The 10,051-nt window shown below is 45.1% G+C and overlaps 1 non-coding gene across 1 annotated transcript; it reads right to left on the bottom strand.

The window, feature by feature from the left end:
• Positions 1 to 9,627: 9,627 nt before the first annotated feature.
• On the bottom strand, positions 9,628 to 9,758 carry LOC138989469 (small nucleolar RNA SNORA72). Its single transcript, XR_011465772.1, has one exon. It is a non-coding gene; the product is annotated as a small nucleolar RNA SNORA72 (small nucleolar RNA).
• Positions 9,759 to 10,051: the final 293 nt, after the last annotated feature.

Here is a 10,051-nt window from a genome sequence, read left to right as displayed (position 1 = left end):
CAACCCTGAATATTCATTGGAAGAACTGTTGCTGAAGCTGAAGCTCCAATACCTTGGTCACCTGATGTGAAGACCTGACTCATTGGAAAAGACCCTGATGCTGGGAAGGATTGAAGGTAGGCGGAGAAGGGGATGACAGAGGAAGAGATGTTTGGACGGCATCACTGACTCAATGGACATGAGTTTGAGCAAACTCCAGGAGAGGGTGAAGGACAGGGAAGCCTGGGGTGCTGCAGGCCATGGAGTTGCAAAGAGTTTGATGTGACTTAGCAACTGAGCAACAAAAAATGAGAGAATTAGGCTAAGATGCTAGTCTTTGGATCAATTACTGTAAAGAGAAGTGATGCTCTGGGTCCCATCTCTGAATGGAAAAATGTGCCCTTGCTGCAGTGGTATATCCTTCCATTCTCAACTCCCCTGTGCTGTCAGGATACAACTGAGCATCTGACTGGCATATGTTCTTTTCCCCATCACGTAATTTCTCAGCCTCGGCACCACTGACATGTTAGACCTGCCGGGTCTTTGTTGTAGAGGTGTCTTGTGCATTGCAGCAGGCTTAGCAGCATCCCTGGTCTTTACCCACCAGGTGCCAGTTCCTCCCTCCCTCTCCCCAAGTTGTGACACCCAGCAGTCTTTCCAGGCAATGCCCAGTGTCTCCTGGGGAATAAACTGGCCCGGAAGAGAGCCATGACTCCAGATGCGTAGCAAGATAGATCAAGCTGCACCTTCTGAAATGTTTGCCAGGATAGGAGCACAGAACATAGCAATGGATTTTAGACGAAAATTGTCTCAGCCATAAAGTTGTCTCAGAAAAGATATGTGTGGTGATGGAAGCCAAATAACCAAGCAATACAGACCTTAACTGTTAGAGTTAAACAGATATGTTTAACTCTATGTTCTTTTTTTTTTTTGAAGCAGTAAACAAATTGTCTCTAGAAGGAGGAGGGAAAACAGTAAAATTCAGTAATAAAGAGGATGTGCACACAATCCACATGCCCTTGTATGTTAACCATGGAGAACTCATGGCAGTAACCATTTGTTTGAGGCCACTGGTGAGCAGGACCCATCTATTGCTTTGTTAATAGTCCTTATATATCTTCAGTGGTTTATTAAAATACCAACTCAGAGTCATGTCATCTGTTCTCTACCTCTGTTTAGCACAAAGCAAATAGTGCAGTGTTCTTAGTTCTTGAGGCAGACACAAAATTTTCCCTTATTCATTTGGTTTGGTTTACACTTTCCAGAATCTGGGCAATATTCACACTCATTAGCAGATTCATTTTTCCCTTGCTTAAGTTCATAAACTGGTGGGCTGCATAAATCCACTAGTGAGGGTTTTCCTCTCCTGCTGAATATGCAATTGTGACTCCCTCCGGTTTCAGGGAATGGTCCTAATTCATCAGTTCCTTCATTCAGTCAATCAACAAACAAACAAACATGGCATGCTTCTAGATGTGAAACACTCCACCACTCACTGCGGAGAATGGATGGAGCTACAGATAGAATGGGGGCCCTTTATTTTTGCTCAACTTGAGGAGGGAGGCAATAAACAAGTAATATAAATATATAAGAGAGTAGGAGCCTGGAGGGCCACAGTCCATGGGATCAGAAAGAGTTGAACATGACTGAGTGACTAACACACACACATAAATATCTAAATGGAAAGGTGAAATGAATACAAATTATAGGGGACAAAAGCAGAGTAATGTAATTGTAATCAGGATGGAGTGAGATCAGGGGTCTGGTTTAGGTAAGATGGTTGGGGAAGGCAGACCTGAGGAGACAGTTTTTTGTCTACTGCCTATAGGATAAGATAAAGCCAAGAATTTCAGGCGCTAGAGGAAGACAGAGAATCCTTCCAAGAACAGGAAAGACCACAGTCTGGTGAGCCAGGGACTGAGTGGTGAGAAAGAATGCTGGAGAGAGGAGGGAGGTGCAGATCATAAAGACCTCTTTGCATTTGAATTTTGGTCTCAAAATTTCTCCCAGAAAGGGAATACAGTGAAGGCTTAAGCTGGAGATTGAAGAAGGCTGTGTATCTAAGGTTTTAGAATATTATTTTGCCTGCTGTGTAGGAACTGAATTGGAAAAGTAAGAGCGGGAAAGAATAGGAGGAGGCCATTGGATCTGTGATAAAGGATGGTGGGGGGCTGAGGGTGGTGGGAGTGGAGAGAGAGGTGTGAACTGACCTGAGATGTGTGTTGGGTTCAGGACAGATGGGATGTGTTTAGCAGAAAAACAGCCTCTTGAAGATGTTTATATCTAATTCCAGAATCTGTGATTATGTTACCTTCTATGGAAGAAGGACCAAGGGCCTTTTGAACTTTTGATGCTTTTGAACTATGGTGTTGGAGAAGACTCTTGAGAGTCCCTTGGACTGCAAGGAGATCCAACCAGTCCATTCTAAAGGAAATCAGTCCTGAATATTCATTGGAAGGACTGATGTTGAAGGTGGAACTCCAATACTTTGGCCACCTGATGTGAAGAACTGACTCTTTGGAAAAGACCCTGATGCTGGGAAAGACTGAAGGCAGGAGGAGAAGGGGATGACAGAGGATGAGATGGTTGGATGGTATCAGTGACTCAATGGACATGAGCTTGAGTAAACTCTGGGAGTTGGTGATGAACAGGGAGGCCTGGCATGCTGCAGTCCATGGGGTTGCAAAGAGTCGCACATGAATGAGCAACTGAACTGAAAGTGAACTGATGGAAGAAGGACTTTGGAGATGTAAGAATATAAATCTTGAGATGGGAAGATTATCTTGCGTTACCTGAGTGGGTTTGATCTAATGGAACCATAAAAGCAGAGACTCTTTCCTAGCTGAAACAGACAGACACAATGGAAGAGACTGAAAACATGAGAGGGACTCAACCCATCATCACTGGCTTTGAAGATGGAGAAAGGGGACTGAGAGCCAAGATGTGTAAGGGGCTTCTAGAAACTTCAGAAAGACTCTGAGCTGGTAGCCAACAAGGAAAAGGGCTCTCAGTCTAACAACTGCAAGGAAGACAATTCTGCCAAAAGCCTGAATTAGCAAGGAAATGGGCTCGCCCCTAGGGCCTCTGGGTTTCTCCAGGGGCTCAGCAGTAACCCATTCCAGTACTCTTGCCTGAAGAATTCCATGGACAGAGGGCCCTGTGAGCTACAGCCATAGGATGGCAAATAGTTGGGCATGACTGAAGCAACTTAGCATGCGTGCATGAACTGCAGTCTCCAGTAAGGCCATAATTCTGCTGATACCTTGATTTTAGCCTAAGGAGATTCATGCCAGACTTGTGGCTTTTAAGACTGTTAAGGTGATAAATTTGTATTGTATAAGCCACAAGACTGTGGGAATTTGTTAGAGCAGCAATAAGAAAACAACACATAGAGCTTCACGGCTGGTTGAATGTGGAGGGTGGGAGGACACAGAGGGCCCACCTAGGTTTTCATCTTGATCACCCATTGGGCAACAACATCATATAATGTGGTGCAGAAAACTCATGGAGAAACAGATCATGGAGGGTGGAAACCAGACTTCTGTTTTCGTCACTGATGTTTTAGAAGCCTGTAAGATATTTAAATGGAGGTACTAAATGGGAGATCAGTTATATAAGTTTGGGGTTCAGAGGAGAAGTCTGAACTTATGGTACATTTTTGGACTGGAAAACACAGGTGTTATTTACAAATGTGGGACTAACCAAGCAGACCTAAGCGGGAAGTGTAGACAGAGAAGCAGGACTAAAGTCCATTCACAGACATTGTAATAGGCAGAGGTTGTGTAGGACAGTGAAGAAGAGAGCAAAGGTGACCAAAAAGGAGTCCAGAGTGGTGGGGAGAAGGGTGGGAGGGACACTATCAGAAACTCAAGAGAGGCATGTGTCCTGTAAAGGAGGAAGGGACTGTGCCTAAGGCTGCAAAGGTCTTGTGATGATGGCTGAAGAGGTCTGATGGGGTGATGACATAGAAGTGCCACATGCACTGGTCATGGTCCTTGACAAGACCGCATGAGCAGAGCAGTGAGAATAGAGGACAGATAGGACTACAAGGAAGAGATGGCAGGAGGTGGGGGTGTTTAGGTGCCTAAATTCAGGGTCTAACAACCTGTTTCACAGTAAACAGTAGCAAAAAGTGAAGAGGCTTTGGCCAGAGTTGACTAAGAGGTCAAGAAATGTCTTTTAAAGATAGATCAGGTTTGTGTGCTGACATGAATAATCTGGTATGAAGGAATAAGTGTATCTGGGTGGGAGAGAGAGAGGGAGAGAGAGGAATAATGAGCAGTAGAATATCTGAGAAAAGAACAAGAGACAGGACCCAGAAGACAAGCAGAGGAATTTATCGGTTTTGTTCACTGTACCAGGAAAGAAGGGGAGATTGATAGAGATGCTGGTAGGTCTATAGATTTGCTGGTGGGAGGATGAAAAAGAATAAAAACTTCAGGCAGCATCCTAGCCTGGACTTTCTACATGAGTATTCCCTTAAAAACAATTTAGGGGTCATAATCCAATATGACTCATATTTCAGCTATGAGGAAGGAGGACACTGAGTCACTTTGATCCCAGTGACATTTTTATGATTGTGCTAGATACATTTATGACATCTGTAAGAAAAAAGTCTACAATGCTGAGCAAAATAATGCCTTTGGGAAGGCACATTAATGGGCAAAAATAACTACCAAACTTGCCTCTCTTACTTCTTCAGACCTCGTGATTCTTTTAGTCATTTTATTGCCCAACATCTGAGAGGTTGACCAGCAAGCCTTTGTCAAGACTTTGCACTGCCATCCAGCTGCGGTAATGGTGTCCTTTTGAGTAAAACCATTTGTCTTCCCAAGTGAACTTGGAACCAGAGATAATCTCTATTGAATGACATTATATTGTCATGATGGCTAAGATCCTGGAGGCATCTTTTTCCTGAGATATCTGGACTGTTAGTACATGCATGGGTTTTTAAGACTCAACAAGGAGAAAGAAAATATTAGAATTTTTATGGTAGCAACTTTTATTCTCTGAAAAAGTGTTGTTTATGACAGTGTATACAGAATATTGTGTGTTTGTGTGCTCTGTCATGCCCAACTCTTTGCTCACTATGGATTGTAGACTGCCAGGCTCCTCTGTCCATAGAATTTTCCAGACAAGAATACTGGAGTGGGTTGCCATTTCCTACTCCAGGGGATCTTCCTAACCCAGGAATCAAACCTGTGCTTCTTGTGTCTCCTACATTAGCAGGTAGCTTCTTTACTACTAGCATTACCTGGGTAATACAGTAATATATGCAAGCCATTTACAGCTTAATAAGACTCCATAGGATAGTGACTGTGTTCAAAACCTGTATCCCAAGAGAGGAAAGGGGTCAAAGTCATTTGTGGAACACCACTCTAAATACCTGAGCCACTGACTAAAGTATTTTGCACTCATCATCTCCTTCTCCTCATTCTCCTTCTTTTAAAGAGACCCCCTGGTCCCATAGCATGATGTGATGGGTTGCTTTGACTGGTTTTGCAGCCTGGCAGGAACTTACCCTCCACTCAGGGATAAGCAAGATCTGGGTGTGGTCTCCTCTTGACGAGGAGAAATTATTTGTGAGAGCAGAGTGGGGAGGGAGACCAGGACCGATGGCTGAAGGCCCTCCCAGGTTGACCAGATGTCAAGGCGTCACACACTATGAAGCCTTCATTTTGGTTCTTATGCCACCAGGAAGGCAGCAGAACAGTCTGGCTACAGCGGGAGTTATATGCCCAGGGTCCTGCCCACCCAGTATATTCTCCCTCAGGGGGTGGGTTCTGCCTCTCAACCACAGGACCCCGGAGAGTCACTCTGAGAACTGCTGAGGAAGTTCTGCGCTAGAAGACCCTTCCTCAGCCATGGACTTCTTGTTCCTGCTCATGCATCTATCAGCGTGGACTCTCTTCCGCCCAATGCACTGAAGTTGTGTGTGTCTCTGCTCTGTCTGGCTGTCCAGCACTGCCAACAACTTGTGAACCCTGACCTCCACTTCCCCAGCATGACCTCTGCATCCCCAGCACATTGCCATCCCACGTCCTGTTCCCCAAATCCTCACTGCCTCACTGCTGACATGGACACACTCAGGCACACACTGCCCTACCTGAACAGCTAGTCTCAGTTCTCAGCACACGGCTGCAGCCTTCCCTGCAGCCCCAACCCCCTTAGGTTTTTGTAAGGATTTTTCACAGGCTCTTTCTTCCTGCTGACTCTGGTCCCCGTCTCTACTTTCCTTTTCAGCCTTGCTTCAAACTTTCTTCTGCAAAGAGTTCCCTCAGTTCAGTTCAGTTCAGTCACTCAGTCGTGTCCAACTCTTTGCGACCCCATGAATTCCAGCGCGCCAGGCCTCCCTATCCATCACCAACTCCCGGAGTCCACCCAAACCCATGTCCGTTGAGTTGGTGATGCCATCCAGCCATCTCATCCTCTGTCATCCCCTTCTCCTCCTGCCCCCAATCTCTCCCAGCATCAGAATCTTTTCCAATGAGTCAATTCTTTGCAGGAGGTGGCCAAAGTATTGGAGTTTCAGCTTTAGCATCATTCCTTCTAAAGAACACACAGGGCTGATCTCCTTTAGAATGGACTGGTTTGATCTCCTTGCAGTCCAGGGGACTCTCAAGTCTTCTCCAACACCACAGTCCAAAAGCATCAATTCTTCAGCACTCAGCTTTCTTCACAGTCCAACTCTTACATCCATACATGACTACTGGAAAAACCATAGCCTTAACTAGACGGACCTTAGTTGGCAAAGTAATGTCTCTGCTTTTTAATATGCTATCTAGGTTGGTCATAACTTTCCTTCCAAGGAGTAAGCATCTTTTAATCTCATGGCTGCAGCCACCATCTGCAGTGATTTTGGAGCCCCCAAAAATAAAGTCTGACACTGTTTCCACTGTTTCCCCATCTATTTCCCATGAAGTGATGGGACCAGATGCCATGATCTTCGTTTTCTGAATGTTGAGCTTTAAGCCAACTTTTTCACTCTCCTCTTTCACTTTCATCAAGAGGCTTTTTAGTTCCTCTTCACTTTCTGCCATAACTGTGGTGTCATCTGCATATCTGAGGTGATTGATATTTCTCCTGGCAATCTTGATTCCAGCTTGTGCTTCTTCCAGCCCAGCCTTAGTAGTTACTTCATCTGGTAGCCTCTTAGCCATCAAATAAGGGCTTCCTTGTGGCTCAGATGGTAAAAAATCTGCCTTCAATGCAGGAAATCTGGGTTCAGTCCCTGGGTGAGGAAGATCCCCTGAAAAAGGGAATGGCCGCCCACTCCAACCTTCTTGCCTGGAGAGTTCCATGGACAGAGGAGCCTAGCAGTATACAGTCTACAGAGTGGCAAACAGTCAGAAACCACTGAGTGACCCACACTTCCACTTTACATTAAATATTATAGAGGGCCTTCTCTGACTTTTAATTTGTGGTTCCTTCTTTATTCTTTTTAAATTGAGACATAATCAATATACAACAGTATATTAGTTTCAGGTGTACAATGCAATCATCTAACATTTCTATATATTGTAAAATGATCATCACATTATGTCCAGTTAACATCTGTTAACATCAGACATTGTTGAAACTTATGGTCTTATGATGAGAACCTTTAATATATTAAAATTTATTTTTCTTTTCACATTCAGAAATCTATGGAAAACTGTAAGTTGAAATGTGACTATTTAACAACCCTACACACACACACACACACACACACACACACATTACTGTCCCATGACACACATGGTGGTCACGGGACAGTAAAGCAATGGATTTTCATCATTGTCATTTTGTGTGGTGGCTCTCTTCCAAGAGTCTCACCTGATGGGTTTGGATCATAGAGGACCTTCCACAGAGAATGGAGGATGCCCTGGCTGCTTCTGAGTTGAGCCCTGATGGACTGGCTTACAGAGGAAAGAGGGGAAGTTTGGGGGATGCCCTGCTAGAGAGGGAGAAGGAATCCCACCTCCCCTCCTGGAGGATGATGGGGAGGATGATGGACTTAGAGGGAGAAGCCACTTCCCTTCCAGGCTGAAGTCCCAGGAAGGAGTGAACGATGCAGGGCGAGAGCTGGAAGGATGCTTGGATGGCCTCCTAAGGGGTGGGACCAGCATCTGAGGCTGGACAGGGATCTGGCAGCTCTGCTCCTGGTACCCTGACTTGTACAGGGAGAGAGAGCAGAAGGCTGTGGGTCAGCAGAGGCTGGGGACCAGATAACGAAGCTGGAGGAGGCTCACACTTAGCAAACAGCACCAATGACAAGGGCCACGAACATGACCAGTCAGTCCTGGCACAGGTGCCAAGGTGAAGCTGAGACCAGTGCCCTTCATTCCAGCGACTACATCAGACCAGCCTACCAAGAGGTGGCAGAATCACGGGGTGTGAGTCTGAAAAACCGAGTCTTTACCTAAAGACTGGGAGCCATCTTGCCCATTTCAAATGGAAAACACTGGGCTCTTGATGGGCAAGTTTAAAGCTCAAATCCTGATGTCTGTCCTCAGCTTTTAAGGAGGATTATAGCAATTGTGAAAAGGAAAGATGGTTCACAGATCTATAGAGTGTTACAGCGACAGTGATGACCTGCCGTATTATGACTGTGTGTAACTGTATACAAGCCTGCGGTGCACCATTCTGATTGATTGGCCCAGACATAGCTTCTCTGCACAGGCTGCCCAGAGGCAGGTGAGTCGGCGTGCATGGCTGTGTGCCTGAGGGAGGCAGTGCATATTTCCAGGGCCTTGTGTTCTTGGGTTCCCAGCAAGGCCATTTGTGAAACAAAGTCATCAATATCCCACCCATCTGAACCCAAGGGGCTATATACCCCATGATTTTTTTAATGGTAATGACTAGTAGCCACTGTGCATTTCCTCTGTGCCAGGCTTTGCTCTGCATTCCTGCTCAGAACAAACCTTTGGTGGGTCTTCTCCTACTGAACGTATCTGACAGGTAAGGATATGGGGGCCTAAGGATTTATGATTTGCTGACAACTAATAAGTGGGAGGCTCAGAATCTGGTTTCATCAAGACTGTCTGCAAAACCTGCTTTTTTGAAAAAGCAAGTTCTGGTTGGCCCTTTTAAGAAATTTTTATTTATTTATTTGACTGTGCTGGGTCTTTGTTGCTGTGAGGACTTTTCTCTAGTCGTGCTGGACGGGCGTCTCATTACAGTGGCTCCTCTTGTTGCAGAGCACAGGCTCTAGGGTGGATGGGCTTCTGCAGTCACAGCACGTGGGCTCAGTAATTTTGGCTCCTGGGCTCCAGAGCACAGACTAAATAGCTGTGGTGCAAGAGCTTAGTCTCTCTACAGCATGTGGAATCCTCCCAGATTGGGGGTCAAACACATGTCTTCTGCACTGGCAGGATTCTTTACCACTGCACCACCTGGGAAGCCCTGGTCAGTCTTACTAAAGAAAATTTTTGAGCAATTTACATTTTCATCAGTCCATGCTGGCATGCTTCTAATGATATCAGAGTCACTTAGAAACTGAATCACAATAATTTCACAACTCATTTAATGGCAACTGGCCACCAGCAAATTAGCAATGGCTATCTGAAGACGTTATTATACTGGCTCTGCTGGTATTTCTTGAGGTTGACCAGATACCTAAAGTCACAGACCTTTTCTACATAAGATACACCGTATAAATGAGACTTGGTTTATCATCCGCATTTATAAAGCCAGACTGACGGAAATAACTAGGTCCGGGACACAAGCATGGTCTTAATATAGTGAATGTTTGGCCTGCCCTGACTATTACAAAATCAGAAGCATGAGAATATTCACAGCAAATATTGTATTCTTTAATGCCTCATGCGTGACAGGCAGCTTGCAGCTACGCACACAGTAATCTTGGATTTACAAAGCCCTGGAAGTTAGGAGAGCCACACTAGAGTGCTGATTTAAGGAACTGCTGATGTCTGGGAAGAACTATTCAACCTACTTGAATTATTAAGCGTGTGCCTTTGTGAGGATCTTTCCATTTCATTTTGTAAGTGTACACATACTCTTGGGTAGCTTCTACAAGCTACAATACCCTGTTGCATATTTAAAGGTTATAAACAATGCACTTTTAGCTTTG

The sequence above is a fragment of the Bos mutus genome, chromosome 1, assembly GCF_027580195.1.
Source record: "Bos mutus isolate GX-2022 chromosome 1, NWIPB_WYAK_1.1, whole genome shotgun sequence".
NCBI lineage: Eukaryota > Metazoa > Chordata > Mammalia > Artiodactyla > Bovidae > Bos > Bos mutus.
The sequence above is the reverse complement of the archived record's forward strand: the minus strand, read 5'-3'. Positions and strand labels throughout refer to the sequence as shown.